The sequence below is a fragment of the Crotalus tigris genome, unplaced genomic scaffold (assembly GCF_016545835.1).
Source record: "Crotalus tigris isolate CLP2741 ecotype Arizona unplaced genomic scaffold, ASM1654583v1 scf7180000019762.1414395, whole genome shotgun sequence".
Taxonomy (NCBI): Eukaryota; Metazoa; Chordata; class Lepidosauria; order Squamata; family Viperidae; genus Crotalus; species Crotalus tigris.
The window spans coordinates 992,541-1,017,698 of NW_024097700.1; the positions used below are offsets into that span (position 1 = coordinate 992,541).

At 38.9% G+C, this 25,158-nt stretch overlaps 1 long non-coding RNA gene across 2 annotated transcripts; it reads left to right on the forward strand.

The window, feature by feature from the left end:
* On the forward strand, positions 1–24,405 carry LOC120317680. 2 transcript variants are annotated; one of them, XR_005559297.1, is made up of 3 exons: positions 1–328; positions 12,170–12,302; positions 22,357–24,405. It is a non-coding gene; the product is annotated as an uncharacterized LOC120317680 (long non-coding RNA). The 2 variants fall into 2 exon arrangements; XR_005559296.1 differs by having other exon boundaries at positions 7–528.
* The last annotated feature ends 753 nt before the right edge of the window (positions 24,406–25,158 follow it).

Here is a 25,158-nt window from a genome sequence, read left to right on the forward strand (position 1 = left end):
CGTGCCGGTGAGGAAGAGCCGAAGAACGTACACAAAGGGGAGGGCAGCTCGGCGGCGCTCTTATACCAGCCTCCCCGCGCCGCTCTCCTTGCGCGCCGCTGCCGCCGGTGACTCACGGACGCCTGGGCGGCCTCTGGTTGGCTCGCGAGCGCCTCCAATCCCAACCGGCTGCCCTAATTTCCTGATCCACGCAACCTGCCGCCGCAGCTGAGAGCGTTTCGCCCGGCAACCAGACGCTGCGTTGCTGCCTGCGCTCGCTCCCTCGGCCGAACCAGCGCCGCCGCCGCCTCTCTGGACCAGCTGCTGAGGAGGAGGAGGAGGCACGCAGGTGAAGTCTTTGATCTGCCACCTCGCCTGCACGCTGTTTGAGGCTCTCGGCTCTTTGTGGGGCTGTGCATGATGGCATTCAGGGCATGATCTTACTATATACATGCCGCTGGTGTTAATGTTGGCATAGGCGCCAGCGTTAGATGATCCAAAGCGGGTTTTCAAGGAAGCGATTTCCAACCCGCCTTGTTTTACTTCCAGGTAAGTATTGCACAGGATTGCTGCTACGCAAGAGCGCGATGCCGCGGGGCATTTTCTCCGAAGAGAATCGTCGGGCGAAATCCCTCTTTAAAAAATGCCATGGCGACCTTACTGCAGATCTTGGGTCTTCTTACTTAGAAGTGGTCTACTTAAAAGTCAGTGTCAGTTAGCAATTGAATCGTTAAAATTAAAAGGCGGCTTCTGGTGCTAGTAAATCTCTTGAATTCAGCTTAGATCTGGAAAAAGACCTAGGATTGTTCTATTTTGGACAACTCCGGAGTAAGATTCTGGAGATATCTAGATATGATACGCCATTGATTGTCACCTATAGATTTCAGCAATTCAGGTCCTTATGGATTAAGCATGGACCTGAAATTCAGGAGAAAAATGCTGTGATGGAAAATTGCAAAATTTCCCCTCCTTTTTGGTGGAATTTTGCAGCTGCTTCCTTGCAGACAGAATGGCAGACATTTATCCTGTACTCCACTAGCTGAGTGATATGCTATTCCAAATTGTGATTTACAGAGTAACAGTTGGAAGGGATCTTGGAGGTCTTCTAGTCCAACCCCCTACTTAAGCAGTAGACCTTATACTATTCGAGACAAATGGCTTTCCAATCTCTTAAAAATTTCCAGTAGTGGAACACACAGAAGTTCTGGAGACAAATCATTCCACTGGTTAATTGTTCTCTAAGGTTTGTCAGTCAGCAAATTGTTATGAACCCAGCCATGTCTGAAAACCATGGATTGTTCTACCGGTAGTGCACTGTGTGAATTTAATTGTGGCTCATGTAGTGAACCATGGCTAATCAAACTATAGTTTAGTGTATCATTTAAACACAGTCACTGTATTTTTTGTTGGTAGATTTAGAACTTGTTGAAAGGTTGAAAAGTATATAAAAATGTTCCTTACACTGAATTGTTAGTGTCTTACTTCTAAGGCATATAATAGAACCATTGGGTTTTTAAAAGACATATAGAAAAGGACAAAATTAAAATTTGAAGTGATTTTGACCTTTGCATATTAGGTGGAATTAAATTCCGCTGTACTCTCTTTATTCTGAATTAGAAGCATATTATACTTGCGCACATATTTTATGCTAGAGCTACAGGGCCAGTGTACTTCAATAAACCTGTAATATATGAAAGACAGAGTTAAAAATCTTCAAAGATTCAAGAATAACCAGTCACCTCCTCTGCTGTGTCTTGATTGTGTTTATAGATAACTTTATACTTCCTTGTTTATAGCCAGTAATTAGATGTGATCAGTAAAGCAGCTATTGGCATATCAATGCCTAAAGTGCAAAATTCTTTTTAACTGAATTTCCCCCCAATGGCATCTGGTGGTACAATAAACACAACTAATAACAACAAAGTTGCATGCATAGCATACTTATAGATAATTTCTAAAATGGCTTAAGAATTTATAAGCATCCTGAGGTCAGGATTAGCAATATTTGCTTTCCTTTCTATGTTGCTTCATTAACTTGCTAATTTCTGTACTGTATGTGAAAGTAATTTGGGTAAAAACAGAAAAACTTCACCAAATTATAAGAGTAATGAAAGAAACATTGGGGAAGGTTTTTTCAGACCAGACTTTTACATTTCATAGGATGGTACTGCAACAACATTCTTACATAAGAGTACATGTTGTGGAGAGGGGCAGGAAACGGTGTTATCTTGTGGCTTGTTTAGACTTTTGTTCCAATTCTATGAAGACACAAATTCTCTTGGGGACAATATAGAGAAAATAATATAAAAGTTTTCCATTTGCAGAATAATGCTAGCAATTAGATATTAGCATTAAATGCAGAGCCAATTTGGTGTAACTAACAATTAGATGCATAAACAAAGTATTTTCTTAATGAACATAGTACGGGCATGGCCTGCAGTTGGGGCATTGCCAAGAAGAACGGTGCACGATTCATAAGTTTTAATTGAGCTTTCTAAGCCCTTCGTGTCTTGGGGCCAGGTTACCTAAGGGACCATCTTCTCCCAGTTGTTTCTACCTGTCCAATTCAGTCTGATAGCTTGGACATGTTGTAGGCCCTGTCCTCTAAGAAATGTTGGCTGCTGGGAACCAGGAGACGTGCCTTCTCTGCCATAGCCCCTGCCTCTGGATATTCTCCCTTCAGAGATCGGGATGACCCTGACCCTACTGAACTTTCATGATTATACGCTCAGACCTGGGGCCCCAAATGTATTAACGGCACCATTTCTCGCATGCATTAACATCTATGGCAATAGATGAAGCAACATAGAAAGGAAAGCAAATATTGCTAATCCTGACCTCAGGATGCTTATAAATTCTTAAGCCATTTTAGAAATTATCTATAAGTATGCTACGCATGCAACTTGGTTGTTATTAGTTGTGTTTATTGTACCATAGATATTTACTTTGTATGGTTTTAATTGCTTCTTTTTATATATATATTTTAGAATGTACAGGGAGTCCTTGTCTTACAACCATAACTGAGCCCAAAACTTCCACTGCTAAGCAAGGCAGTTATGTGAATTTTGCACCCTTTTACAATCTTTTTGCCACAGTTGTTAAGTGAATCACTGTAGTTGTTAAATGGATCCTGCAGTCATTAAGTGAATCTTGCTTCCCCCATTGACTTTGCTTGTTGGAAACTAGCTGGGAAGGTTACAAATGGTGACAGTGCAACTGTCATAAATACATGCCGGTTGCCAACTACCCAAATTTTGATCACAGGACCATGGGGGTGTTGTAACTTCAAGCAGTCAGTGAACAAATGGTTATAAGGACTACCTGTATGCCATCCAGAGACATTTGTTGAGATGAGCGGCTATAGAAATCAAATTAAGTATTTTAAGCAAAACAACCCTGTGTCCCTCAAGTAATCTATAGTATTCCTTCCACCTTACAAAGCAATTGTTCAGTTGGAGGCAAAGCATGTGATATTAATTGTTGGTATGCTTTCACCCTAACAAAGGTAACCTTTGTATATGTGTATGTGTTGAGAGAGAGCTGTCAACATCCATCATGCAAAATCTCTGAACTGACATGCTGAAACATCAGGGCTGAAAATTTTCCTTGTTCCTAGTCTACAGAAGTTGAGGGTTTTTAAAATATAATTTGGCATTGTGAATGATCCATCTTTTCTTTTAGATGTTTAATGAAACCTTTTTGCAGCTCATAGAAGATGAAATTGACAAAGAACAAGATGGACTTGTTGGGCAGAGGAAACATTTTGGAAATTTAACAGGGAAAAACATTGCATCATCTGCGAAATGTATAATTATTTTTCACTTTGCTTCCTGAATTCCTACATCCAACTGTGGAAAGATGATGAGGCATAAAAAATACAGAAACAGAACCTTTTTAACATTATGCACTTAACTCTTTCCACACATGAAAGAAGCAAAACTGCTATGATCTGTTAGGGAAGTATGTATGAATAATTAATGTTCTATATGCTATTAATGATGGTCCCTCAAACATTCTTGTAAAGGAAGGGGTTTAATGATTGTTTGAAAGTTCTAAAATAAAATGCACTATAATTATTATATTTGTGCAGGAGTTTTCATTCTGGATCCTATAAGTATTAGATTACACGAGAGGCACTTTGGTTTAGTGGTTAGCAGGCAGGAGGTCGTGAGTTCTAGTTCTGCCTTAGCCATGAAAGTCAACTGTATGACTTTGGGACAGTCACTCTCACCTCACAAGGTTGTTGTTGTAGGGAAAATAGGAGGAAGAATGTGTGTTGATGTTTGCTGCCTTGAGTTATTTGTAAAAATAAAGGAGGAATGTAAATAAATTGGACATTTGAAATATAGCTATAATTAACCTAGTTATGTTCTTCTAATTCTAATAGTCTTTTATTTCTTAGCAATATCCATCTTTTTATCCAAACCAGACAATGGGCTGTAAAATTGAATTTCAGATCAGGTAAACCCAGTTCTCCTCTTTCTTTGTATCTTGTATATCTTGTATTTAACTTGTAGCATTTTTCCTTGCCATACAAACACCCGTTTTTACCACAGAGATTCTCCCCAACAGTGACAATTGTGGTTTCTCCCATCTTAGCATGTCTTTTAAATTTCATTCCAAGTCTTAACATAATTATTTTGAAATAACATACAACCCTATACCATTTCAGATAAATGGCTGTCCAGTCTCTTCTTAAAAACTTCCAGTGTTGGAGCATTCACCGGTTCTGGAGGCAGGTTGTTCCATTGGTTAATTGTTCTTACTGTCAGGAAGTTTCTCCTTAGTTCTAGGTTGCTTCGTTCTTCTCTCCTTGATTAGTTTCCACCCGTTGCTTCTTGTCCTGTCTTCAGGCGCTTTGGAGAATAGCTTGACTCCCTCTTCTTTGTGGCAGGCCCTAAGATATTGGAACACTGCTATCATGTCCCCCCTCATCCTTCTCTTCATTAAACTACCCAATTCCAGCAACCATTCCTTATATGTTTTAGCCTCCAGTCCCCTAATCATCTTTGTTGTTCTTCTCTGTACTCCCTCTAGAGTCTCAACATCTTCTGTTTTAGTCTTTTATAGCTTCGCTTAAATATTTATCAGTTCGATCAAAGCTGTGTCCCAGATTAAAGAATATATGGTCAAGCAGCCATAAGTATTTAATCTGTTTGTTTCCTGCATAATGTGAAAAATAGGGAGATGGACAGGGATATGTTTTATTTGCGTTGAGACTTGTCTCTTATTGCTGGGGTGATATACACATCTTTGTTTTGCATATTCAGTAGCAAACTGTTTTTGTGACTTAGACAATTAAAACATCATCCTTATGTGTTATTTCAAATGAAGCAATCTGACTGCAAATCTCCCTGTTAGGTATATTTTTATTTTATGCTGTGCTTATTTTAAATTTATTTTCAAGATCAGCATCTTTTCAGGGCAGGTAAGGCCATAAAACTAGTTCTGTTATATTAATTGTAAACAGTTTCAAGTGCAGCCTGTTGCAATAAAACACAACCCTGGCATGCCTGTCATCAGCAAATACAATAAATTTTTTCAATTAAAATCTAGAGAACAGATGAGTTTTTAAAACCTTCTTTAAAGATGTGGTCACAGATGTGGCCAGCCATATATCTCCCAGGAGGAAGTCTTAAAGGATCCTAGGCCATCCTTCATATTTGCTATGACTTAAAAAGACTATCCTGTTTGTCAAGAGCACAAAAATAATTACAGATTGTATGAATAATTAAGAGGAAAGGGAATTTAAAAGACAGTTCATAAATTATTCTGTCTGTCAAGAGAGATGCTCCAGAACTAGTTGCTATAAATGAAAACAAAGGAAAACAATAGGATCACATGGAAGAATTCAGTTTAGATCCTGTATAACTCCTATAAACGAAAGAGAAAATAAATGTTTTGTCTTTTTCACTTTTGAGATTCATACCATGAATCTAAAATGTATAAAACTGCTAAGCTACAAGGCAGTCATCTGATAGAGGAATGCTAATCTTGGACACACATTCTTCCATATGCACAAAGGTGATCTACGTCTTCGACATCCAGTCTTCAAACAATGACTTCATATCCCCAGGACCAGATTGATTCAGGTCCTGGGGATATGAAATTGCTTAGTGCAGTGCATCCTGTAAGCTCTTGTTACATCAGAAATCCCCATTTTCTCCCATATGCTTTAGATCATCAGACCTTTTTTGGACTGACATGAGAAATACAGGCATTGCACAATGGAGAACTGGCTGTAAAAGCTGATGGTGTTATCTAAATTGACTGCTTTAATTAAAGAAGACAACTAACTTGCTTTTATTTGGAAACCACTTCTGGACTCTGTGCTTGAGGTGGAAAAAATGAAACTTTGATTTTGGTTTTTGCTGATTAGATAGATTAGTTGTTGTTATAGAAATGACTAGTATATATTACTATGTGAAAGTAAAAAAGTTGAGGTTGTATGTTTTTACCTTATTCTACTGCGCTAAAAAGAGTTGGAAGTCAACTCTTTTACCAACTTTTTCCTCTTTCCTCCCCTACTTTGTAATTTTTAAATTTGTCTTTGTATTTTATATTTCAATAAACTAGCAAAATTTGTAATACAAAAAAAAATAAATACATGCACTGCACCCTTCCTTCCCATGTTTGTCGAAAGCAACATGGGCAAGGAGCAAACCCAAGACATTAGCATTACTAATTGTTTGAGCCCAGCACATTTTTACATGTCGAAGGTCCTAAGTTCACTCTTTGCAATCTAGTTAAATCAAAAGGGAAAGTTCTTTCCATCAATGGCTGCCTATAGTAGAGTAATTCCTGATGGTTGTGTGGTGGAGTTGAAGCACCAGAGTCCAAAGGGGAGTAAAAGATGGCATGTGTACAAATACTCCATGTACTTGAGACTTCATAAGACAAACTATATAACATGATACCAAGACATAAGTCATCATTTTGATTTTGTCATGGCTTGTTAATAGATGACAACAGTCTAATGTAAATGGTGGGAAAGCCTTTCCTCCCGTATGTCTTGTTCTTTCTTACCCAAGCATCAAAAATTATGAAACATGGCACATAAGGTCTAAACTGAGCTCTTGCATAATGTATGTGTATGTTTCATGTTAGTGCAACCATTGCATATAAACCAAAGGTCCAGGCAACCTCTGAAGTTAAATACTGAGATTAGATGATCTTTTATTAAGAAAATTTATATGGCTGCCCATCTAACTCATTGTGGACCCAGGCAGCTTTCAGAAAAACCCAATACAAGACCCAATAAAACCCCACCTCTCGCCCCTCTAGCAACAACATCCAATTACTTGATGGGCTCTATATCATCCTGGAGTCCTCAGGCCGGCTGGCAAAACCATGTCTTTAGGGCCTTTCAAAAAAATGTCAAGTGGGGGCCAATTTTATTTCTGTAGAAATAATGTTTCACAGGGAGGGAGCCAACACAGAGAAGGCCTTCTTCGCTCCACTACATGGATCTCCTTAGGAGAGGAGACCTATAACATCCCTTGCCTCCCTGCTTTAGTGGATTGGGTAGATATAACTGGGGGAAAAATAGTCCTTCAAATAATCTGGCCCCAGGCCAGGGAGGGCTTTAAAGATGACAACCAGCACCTTGAATTGGATCTGGAAGCAAATTGGCAGCCATGAGAGGTGTGATACATGTGCAAATGCACAAAATCACATGGGTCATCACATTTTGAACCAATTGAAGATTCTCATACTTCTCAGAGGCAGCCCCATGTTGAGCACATTTCGGTAGCCAAGATGATGGAAGATGTCCCTACTCAAAAGCATACAAAGCTGCTTGCAAGCAGAGTAGAAGATACTGGATTACATAGACCAAATGATCTTGTTCCATCTTTGGTCATTTGTATGAGCAGCATTAGAAATTATGAGACAACTGAAGTATCACACAGATACACAACATAAGAATGCATTTCATTTATAAACAAAGCATTGCCAAATACAATTATAGTACTTTTCTCTACCTAAACTTCAACTATCTTTCAGATTTTAAGTTAAATTACAGGTAATGAATTAGTATGTATTGAGGCTGAATGCCAGAATTCTTCAAAGGGGAGCTGTATAAATTATATATTCAAAATCTGATGCTTGTAGTCACTGTAATGATACCTTTTTCTCTTTTGTAATGGTTTCATTAAGAGCCTGTGTTGGAAGATTAGTAGATTCATATCAACACACAAGTACAAAACTCACCTAATCATTTGCATGATTTTTCTACCAGTTTTTTGGAAGGTTTCCAGTGGCTTATCAGGTCACATGAACTCAAAGTGATTGCTATTTGTGATTTGCAACAATTAAAATTAAATTTTAAAAGTGATAAAATCAACATTGCAGGAAGAACAATGGTACTTTGATCTGCTTGGAGATATTTTTTTTCCCCTTCTGTTCAATTATGTGTGGTTCTTGGAGACTGCCTGGACAGGATCCTTGCAGTTTTCTTGGCAAGGTTTTTTAGAAGTGGTTTGTCATTACTTCCTTCCTATGACTGAGAGAAACTGACTTGCCCAAGGTCACTCAGCTGGCTTTGAGCCTAAGGTGGGACTAGAACTCACAGTCTCCTGGTGTGTAGCCTGATGCCTTAATAACTATACCAAACTGCCATTAATACAGTAAATAATTAAATTGACATATAATAAGTATTTACCTCCTTTTAATAAGTAGCTTTCAGGTTGAAGAGTCTTATACCCAACAACGCATACAGAATTGTAATTGCAATATAACACTGATGAGCATACATAGAATACATTTCAGTTAGCTTTGCCGTGAATGTCTTCCACATGTATAGTTCAGTTTATGGAGGTCACACTATGCACATATGTCAAGTGGCTTAGATTGGCGAAAGGCAAATAATATTACTCAAGAGAAGCTTACAACTTGAAATACTGTGCTACAATTAAACACTGAATGATTGAAATTTGTAATGATGTCAATCTTGTTCCCGAGTGGGGAATTCTCAGTCATTACAATGACTGAAAAATTATTTCCCACTAAGCAAAAATGTTTCTATTTTCAGAAGGTTAATTAGCAGATTACTGATGAGAAATGACTTAATAATAGCAGCTGTTCCAGGCTTGACATCTCCAATACTCCCAATGCGTACTGGAGTCTTTATCCCTTTTTATTGGCAAGGATTTGTGGAACAGATTCACTGCTTAGCACCAGGGATGTCAATGATTGCTAGCCACCATTAAGAATGAAGCTACAGTTTTGCCAGCATTGTGAACTGAACAGAACGCCCCCCAAAAGGCTGTTCCACCGCCACCCTCAAACAATGGGAATCCAGGAATAAAATGTTGCAGGCATGGAAATGTAAAGATATACTTCCCAGCAATAGTTGAAGCTTATAAAAGTTCACTCTACGGTCTAAAAAAATTAGTTTGATTTATTTAGGCTCATAGAAAAAAGCTAACATAACAGATTCCTTCAAATAAATAAATAGAAGGAACAGTAAGAAGGACCCACTGCAGATAAAACTAAAATGTAAACTCATACAGTAATGACAGGTAAAAATCAAGAGTACGCTTAAGAAATGATCTAACAAGAGTTCTTCAGATGGTTACCTAAAGCAGTGGTTCTTAACCTGGGCGATATTGCCCCCCAGGGGGCGATTTCATTTTTCAGGGGGGCAATGGAACGAAAAGGGGCGACACGGGGGCGAAGGAACGAAAAGGGGGCAATATGGGGGCGATGGAGCAAGAAGTTTTTGGGACACTTTTGAGACTTTTTCGTACAGTGAATGGCTGTATATCTGTCGTACAAAAACATCAGATCGCTCGCTATTAGTGGATTGAATTGTTTTCAAATGTTCCTCCAGCTAGCTTCAGTACAGAACGCCGTACATATGTGAATACGCATCTTCATGCGCGTTGCGCAGCAGCCTCTACCCATACAGTGGTGCGCTATTGGCCAGAATATGGGAGATATGGGAAAAAGACTAGAAATAAATTATTTGCATCGATATGTCCTGATGACAATTGTAAAGAAAACAAAAAAAGTATTTGCATAAATTGAAGAATTATTTCCTATGTTGTGATTGAGGGGTTATGTTGGGGGAGAGAGGCGATGACAACTTCCTCATTCGCTCAAGGGGGCGATTCGTTCAAAAAGGTTAAGAACCACTGACCTAAAGCCTGTAACAATGGAGTCAACTTGATCCCATACAATAGCCCACACAAAGGCCACCTCCATTATATTTGCCAATCCGCCCTGCTCACCGCAATGAATAAATGAAAAGAGGCCCATCTTAAAATCTGGTCAGGTGACAATATTCCTTCAAGTAACTTGGTTCCAACCTATTTAAGGCTTTGAAGTTTAAAGTTAACCCTTTGGGATTTTAAAAAAACTTAGTAAGAAATGTGGCTATTACAATATTGGTGTCCTATAAACTAAATGCCTCGCCTCCACACTCAATTGGCTGAACTAGTGGAGTGTCTGAGATGCTTTAAGCACAGACCCATGTGTGCAGTACATTACAGTCACCCAGCCTAGGCCTCACCAGTGCAAGGATGAAATACTCAAGGCAAGGTGTATTCTCTAGATTGGACTCTGGCTGCCCTACCTTTGTAAAGTGGTAGTTAGGGCTCTTAAAAGTAGTCTAGGGGCTGGGATGAACTGAGTAAATATTAAGAGCCATTGGTTGTGCCCCCAGAAGCCTCAGAATTTCTTGACTAACATCTATTGAAACTAGTCTACCAACTTTAGACATATCAGGCAGAAGGATCTGGCCAAGATGACTGAAAAAGTTTTCTCCCAGTTGGTATCAAATAACAATATTGAAGAACAACTTTGCAGAGCAATTGGTCCATCGAGAATCTTGGTGAATGGCTCCTTTTGCATACAAAAGTGACATGACACACCGTCTTCTCTTACAGGATTGCTAATGTTTACTTTTTTGATGTGTGCACGCCAGATGAAAGCCATACATGTATGAGTGGATATCCTGGCTGCCAAAGATGACTTTTAAAGTATTAATTGGAGTTTTCCAAGGAACTTATTTCCTGCCAGCTTTTATGAAGGAAACAGGTGGATTGCAAAGGCACTCCTCCCCTCCCTCACTTTCTTCCACCAACTTTTTGCTTAAGAAGCTGCCCGAAGGTCAATATTGGAAGAAGGATTGTTTGCCTACTATAAAAGAATAGACGCTTAAAGTGTCAAATTTAGCAGAAATGGCTAAGATTTCTGCTTACTTGAAGGATCATCACAAGAAAGATACACTTCGGTTTGGAGAAGATGGATAAATTATATTCAGAATAAATATGGGACTAAAAAGTTTCATTTAGCCTATGAGTGAATTTTAGAGTATTATTATGATATTATTAATATTAGTATTAGTATTGTTTAACAATTTGGGGATTGTATTGTTTAACAATTAGGATATTAACTTGTTTATGTTTTCATTATTATGTTTATTTTCAATTTGTTTATATTTATGTTAAAGGGGAGTTAAAGTGCATTATGGACTTGGTTATTTATATAGTTGGTTAATGTTAGTTAGATTATGATTATCATATTTGTAAGCTCTGGGAAGTTGGGGAGGGAGGGGGGGCTGGGTGGGTTATACTGTAATTTTTATAAAACTTATTAATAAAAAAAAAGCTGCCCAAAGGTTTATAAAGGAGAGCCACATTGCAACAATGCTATTCTAATAATTTACAAGGATTTCCTCCAGAATTATCCTACATTATCCATAGGCCTCTTTTAAATCCCAACCCAATCATCATATAATAAAAGCATGTTGTTCATGTAATTAACCATTTAGCCCAGCGGTTCTCAACCTATGGGTCGCGACCCCATTTGGGGTCGAACGACCATTTTACGGGGGTCGCCAAACGATGCGATCCGCCATTTTCCCCCCTCAGGGGCCGGCGCTGCGCATGGGGGCAGCGCCGCACATGTGCACCGCGCATGGGGCGCCACCGCGCATGTGCACCGCGCATGGGGTGGTGCGGCGCACATGCGCGGCGCATCCATGTGACCGGGGGTCGCCGTATAAAAAGGTTGAGAACCGCTGATTTAGCCAAAATTGAAAAATGCCATTTTAACACCCATACTTCTGCATGTTATATTTGTATTCTCTGTCTATGATGTCCATTCTACCATATACAGAACTGTGTTATATGATTAGTAGTAACAACAATACTACTTTTCACATCAGTGCTTTTCATTTTACCAGGAATTCACTAGAACAGCAACAGAAGTTGGAGCTATGAGGATAACTTCAGTAGGCTTGTCCTACCATAACCAAATTACAGCAAGTAACAACCAGCTCCCTCAGAGTGGAAAAACTGAGGCACTAATATTTGCAGGTAAGGCTAGGCCTGCTAAGAACAAGGAAAGGATGAAAAATAAACAGAGCATATGATAGGAGAAACAGAAATTCAGTCTACTTCTCCTGCTTTTGGACAGTTCTTTAATTTGTAAATTACAGTAAGTTAATTTTAGGGAGGTTTTGTACATTCTTGCTTCAAAATGGCTCCACGAGAAAGCTCTGTAGCCAAAGGGTGCCCATCCAAGTTTGTTATTTGTTCTCTTTTTATCATCTTTGTGTGAAAATAGTTTGTATGACTCATGCTTGTCCTTTATAATTTTTTAAAAAATGTATTATCGCATTCATTTAATCAGTTTATATTCCACCTGCTGCATCTCAAAGAAGGCTGATACATAGAAATATTATTAATGAATCAAGGATGCTAGGAAAGGAGACCAAATTGAAATGCCTTCCAGTCCACAATTCTGTGATAGCCCATTTATTGTGATCCTAGCTGACAGATCCCAGTTTATTGAGGCACTATTACAAATGTTCATTGCCATTATATATTTATGAAGCAAAAGTTTTATCTTATTTTATAAACATATTTATCTGATGCCAAAATATAGGGCTTATATGGCAGACCAAAATCCTAGGATCAGTTAGATAGGGATTCATCATTTGGCTTCCTTAATCAACAAAAACCAAACTGGAGCAGACCTAAGCAATAGATTCAGTGCCAGTAGAAGGCCAATACGTGCCTGTGCTTTAAGGAATAAACCAGCAGATAAACCAAAAAAGCAGGAAGTGAAACTTATGTAGTAAGAATGGATACATCACATAAAAGATAATGTATAGAGGTGCATCTGTCCATTGAGAAGCTGAAGTACACCATCTGAAGAAATATTTTGTCAGACTCCAGCAAAAGAGAATGATAGACAATAGAAGAAAAAGGAAGTGAAAATGTAAGTTAGAACACTAAGTAAGTTATTGAGGTCAGAGCAGGAACTAGAGTGATAGGAATCATCCAACAGATTTTTTAGCAGACTGTTGAATTGCTGGTTAAGGGATGGTTTTATACTTGTGACTAGAAGGGATATTACAGAGGAGAAGCTGACATTTCCAGCAGACAGACTGGGGTACAAAACAAAGATATCACGAGGGACACCCAGATGGCACCAAAAGAGCTGTCCTATCAGCGGTCCTGATAGGTAATGGTATTTCCTATCAAGAAATGAAATGGCTAATTCACAGATATCCCCTACGTTACCGAGCTAAATGACTTAATTATCATTGTTTTTTAAATTAATGTATGGTTTTAAGGGGGGGAAATGCTTTAATCAAGGAGAAAGAGATATATATCATATCCTGGAGGAAATGGATTATTCAGCTCCTTTTAGTCTGGGTTCAGACCAAGATATAATAGTTAGGTGGTATTGGTCTCACCTGTTGATGGCCTAGGGGGGCTTGAGATGGGGCAGTACATCAATCCTGGCCTCCCTTGATTTCTCAGTGATTTTTGATACATCAGTTATGGCATCCTTCTGGACCAAACTGGAGCGGTTTAGAATGGGAGGCACCATATTTTTCCTCTGGAAAAATTGGTTCCAGTCAATTCCTCCAGAGAGGAATTGAAGTTGGCAGTAAAGTCTAGCCTGGATCCCTGTTTTTTGGGATGCTTGAGGCTCACACCTTTTCTTAAGCATCCATATGAAGTTGAATCTTCATGTGTTGGATTTACATGCATTGAAATACCAGTTAATACTTGATTGTACATATTTGCCCTTTGCCAACCAAGTGATGCTATCAGAGCTGTTTTCTAGTGTCTGGTGCAGAAGTTTTCAAGCTTGGCAATTTTAAAATGTCTGGACTTCAACTCCCAGAATTCCCCGGCCAGCTATGAGGGCCTAAGATGGCAAAGAACTGGCTTCAGCTGCAATTGGTGTATAATGTGGCAATGCAGATAGTCATGAGTACACCAGGTTGTGACTATGTAACACCATTATTTTATGAACTTCTAAAAGGCTTTTCATCGCAACTCAACATACTGATTGTCACCTACAAAGCCCTACATGGCCCAAAGACAGGTTATTTGCCAGATTACCTATCTCTGTCCACCCCACAGGATGGACATGTTCCAGATCCCCACTTCGATACAATATCACCTGAAAGAATGCCTTTCCTGTGGCAGCTGCTGCCCTTTAAGATAGATTCCTCCCCGCCCATTCCTAATACTTGGATGGTGCCAACCGTTAGCCTTCCTGAAAGTTTTAAACACTGAGTAGTTTCCCCCAAGTATTAGGTTAGGATAATATATGAGTCCATCTTTGAAAATTGAACGTGTTTTTGGTTGACCCAATTTTCTGTTACTTACGGATTTTGCTTTAATTTTGTATGGTATTTTATTTACAATTATAGTCTTCTATTTTTTTTTAACCTTGATATATATATTGATATAAATTTATATAGATAGATAGATAGATAGATAGATAGATAGATAGATAGATAGATAGATAGATAGATAGATAGATAGATAGATAGATATAGATACAGATATATTGCCCAGAGTCAGAAATGTTGGTCCATTATATAAATCTAAACAACTTGCCAAGATTCTAGTTTTGCTACCTTTTGTCATACAGAAAGACTTCTTCGGCCACAACGCCATGGTGAGGTCAGTAAAAATACTACATGCAAACTCCAGGTTCACTCCTCTGTCACACTGTATTCCACTGTCAGTGACAATTTTCAGTACAAAAGCTGGATTAGTATCTTGCAGCAGACCGAAGAATTCTATAGCACTTCAAGGTTAACAGATTGTGACATGCAGACCTGCTTAGTAGTTGGATGCATTCTGAAGTATAAAGGAACAAAAAGCTAGTTTAGTTTCTTATAGGAAGAAAAGCACTGCATGTTGTTTTCATCATCATAAGTAACATTATGGATAGGCAAATAGGTATCTTCTATTATATATCGCAACTTCTCTATACTGTCTTTATATAAAACACGGCATTGCTCAGCAATGTATATCAAAATTATAGAAAAATGACATTCTACTCTTTTCACATAAGCTCTCAGCTGGACAAGGTAATTTCAGTACTAATCAACTTATGGTGCTGGAGTGGACAAAATGCGCTTTGAGCTTTAGTTCTTGGCTTACTACAGTTCTTGGAACGAGTTCAAAATTGTTGGGCACAATAACGAATGAATGCAGCACAGTGGATTTTTTTCCTCACACTTAATAGGTTAAGTTGAATTTCTTTCCAGTGGGAAAAGGTGCAAAAAACTTACCATGAATAGAAGGTTCAAGCTAGATTTGATGTCTGCATTCAAAATGTATGATGATGTAGCCTGAATCAAAATACAAAAAGCAGCTGGGGGGAAAAGGGGAGGAAATGAGGTGATAACTAAACCCAGATGTCTTTGGTCTATATACTTTCCATTTTTCCACTTGAACTACAATTGCTAAGCAGCCAGAGATTGCAAGTGTGATAGTTAAAGTAAAAGGCAAAATAATAATCTCAGAATGTTATCACTACCTGGGAATGGAAGAATGGGGTCTCGAGCTGAGCACATGTTAGTTGTGCACTCATACAATTCATCAAGATCAGAGACCAGAGATAAGAACAACAGTTACCTGCCATGCAGCAAATCAGGTTTAACCTAACAGATTAAAAAAAAAGCTGAGGTGTAACATAATATATTCTGGTGTGTAAAAATACAGAGAGAATCTGTACCGTTCCTTTTGGACTACTCCGCACCTTCCATCTGAATTATAAAGCTGTCCTCCTCTTCACCCTTTAACCCAGATTGAGCTGGTTAATTCAGCTACAAGCAGGAGGCATGTAAGTGGTATGAGTGATTGAACATGCAGTTGATTTTTTTCTCAAATGTTGAAATCAATAAAGCATTATTACAGCTGCTGAATCTGTGTCTATGTTGCTCACTGCATAAGATTGGGCTACCTTTTCTAAGAAGCTTCTTCCCAATATCAGCAAAGTGTAACCCATTAACTCCATTGTAAGAGAAAACAAGGCCCATCTGCTTGGAATGAAATTCCTCTACATTCTGAATGCAGACATCAAATCTAGCTTGCACATCCTCTTTCTAGCTGCCCCAAAGACCCAGGAGAGACATGGATTTACTTCTTGGGTGAGAGAGTTCATTCTACAGAGAAACTTACTGACTTCCATATTATTCCAGCCCTTTCATTCATTATTAAGCTTATACCTCCATAAGAGTAGACCTCTGCTAGTCAGATGCTATATCCTTTCACAAATACATAATATACCGGTATGTATATTCCTTTCTTTTATTTCATCCATCAAATCATAAGGTATAATTTTTCAAATGACATAGACATCACCAGGGAGGATCAAAATGTTGACCTCTGCTATCCAATATGGCTTTGCTCAATCAAGACTCTGATGTCTTGCTTAATATAGCAAGACAAAGAATCCTGCACTAGGTTACTAGTCTTAATCATACCGGTATCTATGCTGCATACAACATTGCTCCGTAACAATAAAGACAAAACCAATCAGGTTTGGCTAATATCCAGTTTTACTCTATGTTACAAGTCCAAACAAAGCCCAGTTTTACCATAAACATGCTCATGTTATTTTATGCAAGCTGCAATCTCTAATAATGATGCAAATCAGACTTATGGAAAATCAGCAAATAACTGATTTGGGTAAGAAGGCCACTCTGTTTGCAGTAAACATAATGCCTATAAACTTCCAGGAATTTATTCCAGTAAACAAAACAATGCAACTACATTTCTTATTAATATAGACTAGAATTCACCTTAAGAGTTAAAAAAAATTGCTTTAAATATTGCTTAGGCATAAATGGAAAGTTAATATTGTTGTTACCAATTGGCCAAGGAGTCGGATGTCATCATCCTAATTGCAAATGCAATCCAAATTATTAGCGACACTGAGTGGTTTTATGTAATCATAATTTGTTAAAACGTCTATATTTCCTGACTCCCGACAGTCTGGGTGACAAAGGACCTAATCATTTGAGGATAAACAAAGATAAAAGATGGCAAGAATGACAGACCAGATGGAATGAAGTGAAGACTCTCACTCTGCCTTACCAAAGGCCTGGATGAAGAGCTAGGTGTTCATGGCTCTTCTAAATAAAAGCAGGGTGGGGACTATCCAAATCTGGGAAGGAGAGAGAATTCATTCTAGAGGGCAGGTGCTGTTACAACAGAAAAGGTGCATTTCCAGAGTCTCAAAATATGATAGTTTAAGCCAGAAGTCCCCAACCTTTTGGGCACCAAGGGCCGGTTCCATGGAGAGAAGTTTTTCTGCAGACTGGAGGGGGTGTGGTTTTGTGTGCGGCCTGCATCTCATGGATGTGGCTTTGCTTGTTTGAGTGGCCTGGTACTGGTCCACAGACTGGGGGTTGGGGACCCCTGGTTTAATCTAAGCAACTAAAAGCACAGCAATCCACTTGCAAGATTGGTCAGATACTATGGAAAACAGTCCCTCAAATAAATAGGTCCTATGCCATTTAACAACCAATATTTTAAATCAACCCAGAAAAGAAACCAAAGAACCAGCAGAAATATGAAGGATTGGGAGTTTTTATACTTAATTGAATGTGAGCTCTTGCGTTTCTCCTAGCTATGCAAATCAAGTGAGGCAAACTTGGAAAAGTAAATACACGTTTAAAGGATAACTGCTTCATGATTAAATAACTCAAACACTTCCTCCCAAGTGTTGACTAAAAACATTGAGGGTCTTCATAATTAGTGTCTCAGTAGTCTTGGCATCTTTCATTATGGATAGTGCCCTAACTCTCTCAGGATTGAACTTTCAGCATCTGTTAATACAGCAGTTATCTTCTCTGTGCTCTTTCTCCACTAGCTTGCTCACCTAGAATCATTAGTTTCTGCCATAGATATTTTAAATCTTCGGGGTTTTGTCCTTTCCCCTTTACTATTTAGCATCTACATCAATGTCCTAAGATGAGGTAACATTAGTATGCTGGCAATGTTCAGTTAATTATCTCCACCTTAGGCTGTTAAGAGATGTATTGGGGTCTTGATGCAGTGCCTGAAAGATGCTAGGACTACTGTATAAGGCATAGATGCTATTAGATAGAAGCCTGGTTGGGTATAGTCATAAGATAAGATAACCTTTATTGTCATTTTTTTTACTGTGGGCACAATGGCACACATCAAAAATAAAATTTAGTTGCCCGCTCTCAAAGTGAAACACATACATGACGCACACCTAAACATACTATGAACAACATATGTATAGACCCACATCCCTACATATACATAGCAAATAAATATTAAATACTGTCCATCTTGAATATAGAACGGAAGGAGGAAGCTTGAGCGTTCACAAGGTTAATGCTGCATGGAATGAAACTCTGGCTGAATCTGGATGTTCTGCTACGGATACCACGAGGCCTCCTCCCAGAAGGTAACAAGGAAAACAGGTCATGAAGAGGATGTGTAGTGTCCCAGATAATCTTACGGAACCTGCTCAAGCAACGCTTCTGTGCTATGTCCTGGAAGGGAGGGAGCTGCCAATGATCTTTTCGGCTATCCTCACCACTCTCTGCACCGCAGTTTGCTCCCATCAATGGAATCCTTTTGGACTCATAGTTCCTATTTTCAGCAAATTGAAGTTGTAGCCAGGTGAACTTTTGCACAATTGAATCTTGTGCACCAGCTTCTACTTTCCCAGGATCAAGAGGATTTGCTCAGCCAGTCAGTCAGAGATTATTGCAATACACTTTGCATGAGGATGCTCTTGAAAACCACCTGGAAGCCTTAATGCTAGAGCAGTGATGGCGAATCTTTTAGAGACCGAGTGCCCAAACCGCAACCCAAACCGCAATCAAAGTACCAGGGCCACATCAGTATTGTGGTGCCCTCAGGGGGGCAGGGAGGGGTCTCTGAGTGCCGCCTCTGGCACGCAAAAACCGGGGGCGCAAAAATGGACCACCGTACTGCAAAGCGCAAAAATGGCCACCACCACACCACGGGATGCAAATACAAGGTGCTGCACCATGCAAGAATGGGGCATGGCTAGTATCACGCAGGCACTAGCTCCACCCCATTTGCAGTGCGTGCATGCTCACGGCCCCATGAGCACATGCGCACATGTAAAATGCTTCCCCTCCCTTTTCTTCCAGTCCATAATCAACAATCGTTGGTAACCTCTGGTCTACCACCTCTACTCGAGTTTGCTAGTCGGCCGCTTCACCTCCTTTGTGCTGGGCAGGGCTCCTGCTAGTGGCGGTGGCGTGCGTGCCAACAGAGAGGGCTCTGAATGCCGCTTCTGGCACACATGCCATAGGTTCGCCACCACTGCTAGAGCATGCATTATGAGTATATCAATGTCCATCCATTAACAGTACTGGTTGTCCTCTTTAGTGCCCTACAAAGCAAGGGGCCTGTATGCTTCCCCACTACCTTTCCAAAGTTGAACCTGCTCATCCAGTGAAATCTGAGAGAAGTTTGCTAAAGAAATTCAGTGTCAGAGAATTACCATTCAAGGCTTCCTGGTAATGGCTGTCCTTCTTTGGAACAATTTATTCCCCAAATATCCAAAGAATCCCCCTTGTTACAACATTTTTGGAGAATCAAAACCTGTAGAAATACTTCAGAAATGCATTTGAGGCCATCATTTTCTCCCCAATGGTGCATGAGAGCGACTGAATACAATTGCATTTTTGTTTTTAATCTTATGTAAAACATATTATTGCAGTAATAAATCAAAGTTAAAAGTTCACAGACCTAACAGTATGGAAAGAAACTACCAATCTTGAAGAATATCAAGGACTTCACAGTTCAACCCTGAGCTCCATATATTCTCTTCCATCAGTATAGAAAAAGCCTTGTGCCATGTTTGTTTGTATTTATTTTATTTATAAATATATATTTATATAAATGTATATAAATATATATTTATATAAATTTATATTTATTTATATAAATTATGTATTTGTAAATAAATTTATTATTTATTTATTCTCCTTATGCCATGTTTCACATTCCTTAAAAGCTGCCACCCATTTACCTCTTCTAGAGGATAAATGGAAAATCTAGCAAGTGGGCTGCGGTCAAGGACCGCGAAGCAGCCCTCCCCCCCAACACACAAACAAAAAAAGGCGGGAAACGCTCCGCAGGAAATCTGGTTACTCCTTTCTCCACGCGGGGCTCCTCAGCAGCATTGAGGCTTCCCTTTGACTGCAACCCAACACCAACGGGAAAGCGGCACCTGCATCTACCCTGCATCACAGGAAGGCAGACGGCAAGAAAGATAGGCCTTGCTTAAGGACGTAATACCCATAGCTCTTCTTTAAAAGAAAAAATTGTTGAAACTGAGGAACAAGAGAGTCCTCGACTCCTACGATTTGACGGAGGTAAGGGAATCGCGCATCCGCCTCTTACACCCGCACGGTCACCTACACCCCCCCCCGAGGGCTCAGAGCCCCTTCCTCCCCACTAAGCCGGTGCTCGCGGCGCCTGCCACAAGGTCGTTAACATTCAAGAAGGAAAAGGTGAAATCGGGCGGGGCGGGCTCGTTCATCGCTCCCTTAAAGGAATAATACTCTATAATGACTCTGTCACCGACAAGCGTGCAAAACCACTCCAGGAAAGGCGGAGAGAAATGGAGAGAAAGCAAGCGGCAAAAGCGAGGAGCGAGAAAACTCCCGCGGGAAAGGCGGCAAACATCTCCACAACCATCTTGCCGCTTTTATACCATTCTCCGCGCTCAGCCGGAACCAGGTGGTCGCTGGTTGGCTGCGACCTCCTCCAATCCCAGCTGTCAGTCCTGATTTGTTTCTTTTTTTTTCTTTTTTCTTTTTTTAGCCTGGAGGGTGGTGTCACATCGGGCGAAGGGCCGCGTGAAATGATTGCAAAGGTGCCTCGTAAGCTGAAGGGCGCGAGTTGCCTATTTTGAATTAAATGTTTAGTTTTCTACTGGAAATCGTATAGAAATCCTGGATATTTTAATAACGAGCTCCATATAAGGCATTTTCAGCTTTCCCGATGAGTATGTCACAAACCTATTTCGTACCCCTGGGATACGAAATTACTGGAATAGCAACATGAACTAATATAAAAACAAATTTGATTTATAAATAGGTTTGTGGCATACAGCTCCAGGGTTTGCTTTTGTTAAATATTACTGATTAATTACAAATAACCAGCTGCCTTATGAAATGTCTCTACAAAGAGAAAATGTATATAAATACAAAATCTGAGGTAGCTAGATTGTTAAGGATATTTTCTCATTTGCATCTTCCTCACTAAGAGTCCATGTTGGGCAGGGGTCTTCAAACTTGGGCCTTTTATGACATGTTGGGAGTTGAAGTCCACAAGTCATAAAATTCTGGGAGTTGAAGTCCACAAGTCATAAAAGGGCCAAGCTTGAAGACCCCTGATGTTGGTAATATGGGAGAACCACAGCCCAGCATCAAGATTGCCACTCAGAAAACCTATTTGATTTTTGGGACCATTTAGATCAGAGGTGTCCAACCTTGGCAACTTTAAGATTTGTCATGAATGAAGGTGAATATCCTTCATTCCCAGGATAATGTTGGAGGTTCAATCTGTGTCCATCACTGGGACCCACCAGAGGTTTTGAAGTCTGAGCTTTCGGACTTGTGCTGGAGGCCATCTTCAGGGAACTTCTCTCTAGCAGAGTGTGTGCTGTTTATGGTGCCTGTTGTATGTGGCTTTTTAAATATTGATTGGGGTGTGTTGATGGCTGGCTTTTAAGTCATTAGCTGTTGTTTGTTTGTGCTGCCCAGCCCTCGCCTTCTACTGGTAAGTACTTGATAGGCTGGTGGTAAATCAGCATTCCTGTTGATTCCCAGAATTTCCAGTAGCCATGCGTGGAGATTGTGGGAGGTGAAGTCCACAAGTCTTAAAGTTGCCAAGGTTGAACACCTCTGATTTAGATGTTTGTTTATAAGCTACACTATACTGAAAAGTTTGATTTGGGATGCACATTCTGTTTTCTTTCTTCTCACCTTCACAGTGGGTGCTTTTATCCAGGTTAGGAATGTTACCAATGAATAATCGGGTCTGAATAATCTGAATTTAATTGGCTTCCATTTTTTATTTGCAGGAACACATTTAAAATTCAAAACCAACAGGACAGGAAGACTGCATGATCTTTTAACTTCTGTGGAGAAAATGTGTTAAAACAAAGATGGGTGTTTCTTTTGATGCAAATACCGAGCTATTTAATTGTCTTCACCTACACAGTATGAATGGGGGCTTTTGCTGTTGTCACTGAAGTATGATAATCCTTTTGGTGCTCGAGAAAATTTCTAGGAATACTGTGAACAGCCAAGAAAACAGAAATGGATCACCAAAGAAATCAACCTATAGGTCTTACTCGGGCACAAATGACTACCTTCAAATTATCCTACTTTGGACACATTGTGCAAAGATGTAGCTTTTTAAGAAGGCTATATTACTGGGAAGGGGAGAATGAAATGGAAGAAGAGAATGACCAGCAACAAAGTAGAAAAACCAGGTTAGGGACAATCGTGAACAAATTTTTTCCAAGTGTTGACACCTACTTGATGACACATCAATTAAATATGCATATAGCAAAATGAGATGTTGTCTCCTTATAACTGAGTGCTATTTAGATTGATGGGACTTATCCTCAGCAAAGTTTATAGAATTATATTTTGTAGCCGTAGTGGACAGAATATGTTCTCTCAGTAATTGCCTTCAATATCTTCCCCACAAGTAGGTGTGTTAATGGAGATCATGCACATTTGTAAAAAGGATTAACCAGGAGCAGCCTACAGTTTGAAAAATAAGGTAGAACTCTGAGCACAGATGGCTACGTGTCCTAATAATAGTTTAAACAGAGAGATGCAAAATATTAGATTATAGTGAAATAATCCCTTATCACAAAGGTCTGGATCTGTTTTGATGTTTACATTAAATGTATTTGAGAAATAATGGAAAACCTGACCAAATCTTCGCAAATTGTTTAAAAAAGAAAAGAATTATTACAGCTATTAAATTATTAGAGTTAATAAGGGATAAAATAAGTTACAATTCATTTAGAGACATAAATTCTAAAATCTGTACAGTCAGCCCGACAATCTCATGAGGATACAGAGGCTTTTTTAACCAAAATTGATCACCTGCAATTAGTAATTAGCCCTAGGAAGAAGGCAATGGCAAACTACTTTTAGAAAACCTTGCCAAGAAAACTACAAGAAATTTGTCCTTGGAGAATCAGACATCCTTGAAGGGAAGAAAGAAAATGGGAGAAGCTGTGTTATAATTTAATAACGCTTATATTACAGTTATTCCCATCTAACTAACCTCATATTTTAACTTACAATTATCAGTTTATTTCTTGATTAATGTCCAAATAGTTATTTCAGCAAATAGATTGCAAAAAGTTATACCTTTGGTAATTAAAAATGATTAAGTTAGCTTTTTAAAAAACAGACACTGATCAGACAATATTCAACATGGTAGATTTGATTAATTTGAATAGAAATAAGGAGTTATATAGAAATAGCAGTTATATCCTTGGGATCTTGAAAAAGCATTTGGCAATAGGAAAAGATATTAACATTAATACCAAAAACTTCAATGAAGTTTAAACTACATCTTCTGCAACGAAAATAATATTTCAGGCTTATTGATCAGTGTAGGAGTAAATCATCTTGCAACTGGAAATCAATGAGATTAATACTGTAAACACAGGTTTGTACAATTGACTATAGTTTATCTTTCTGGGGGAAAAGTTATTACTTGTATTAACTGAACTGTAAGGATGGAGTTTTAATATTCTCAACTGTTCATCTTCCCTTTGCCATACCTCTATTGTATGGAGATTGACATCTGACAAAGAAATATTATCTATCACACTTATCTAACATTGGATGGATAAATATATGGCTCCAATTACTCAGTGGTTTACAGAGTTGGTTTTATTAACAACAGATGAACCAATTTCTTTTTGACATATATTAAATATGGATGATTTTAATGAAATTTAGCTACTCTTTACTGAAATTGTAATTTTTATATATTAAGATGTATCTACCATAAATATACACCCTGTGGTTTTTAATCTGTTTTTATTCTTTATAACTTACTGCATTTAATTAATAGAGTAATAAAATACATTACATGACTTTGAGTAACGTGGGCTGGATTGGCAAAGAGAAATAATAGGGCTTAGTACAGGTAGTCCTTGACAGATGAGCCCCAAATTTCTATTGCTGAGCAAAGCAGTTGTTATGTGAGTTTTTGCTCCATTTTATGACCTTTCTTGTCACAGTTGTTAAGTGAATCACTGCAGTTGGTAAGTTAGTAATACAGTTGTTAAGTGAAGCTGGCTTCCCCATTGACTTTGCTTGCTAGAAGGTTGCAAAAGGTGATCATCAGATGACCCCCAGGACACTGCAACCACCATAAATACGAGCCAGTTGCCAAGCATCTGAATTTTGATCATGTGACCGTGGGAATGCTGCAACAGTCGTAAATGTGAAAAAGTCATAGGGTACTTTTTTTAGTGTATTGTAAATTCGAACAGTCACTAAACAAATGGTTGTAAATTGAAGACTACCTGTAGAACTTGACAGTTTGAAACAGATACTGTAAATTTTAGCTACAGTAAAATGCTGAAGGTCTGGAACTTCTAATGGACCTATGTTTTTCCCAAGTGGGGAATTATCAATCATTACAATGACTGGAGAATGATTTTCTGCTATCAGATCTAACTTTTTCTATTTTCAGAAAATTAATTAGGAAAATACAAATGAGAAATGACTTAATAACAGTTATTGTCCCCATCCTGATATCTTCCGGGATTCCCAGTCTTTATTCTTTTTTTATTGACAATCATTTATGAAAAGCTGTATCATACAACCACAGGCATGTCACC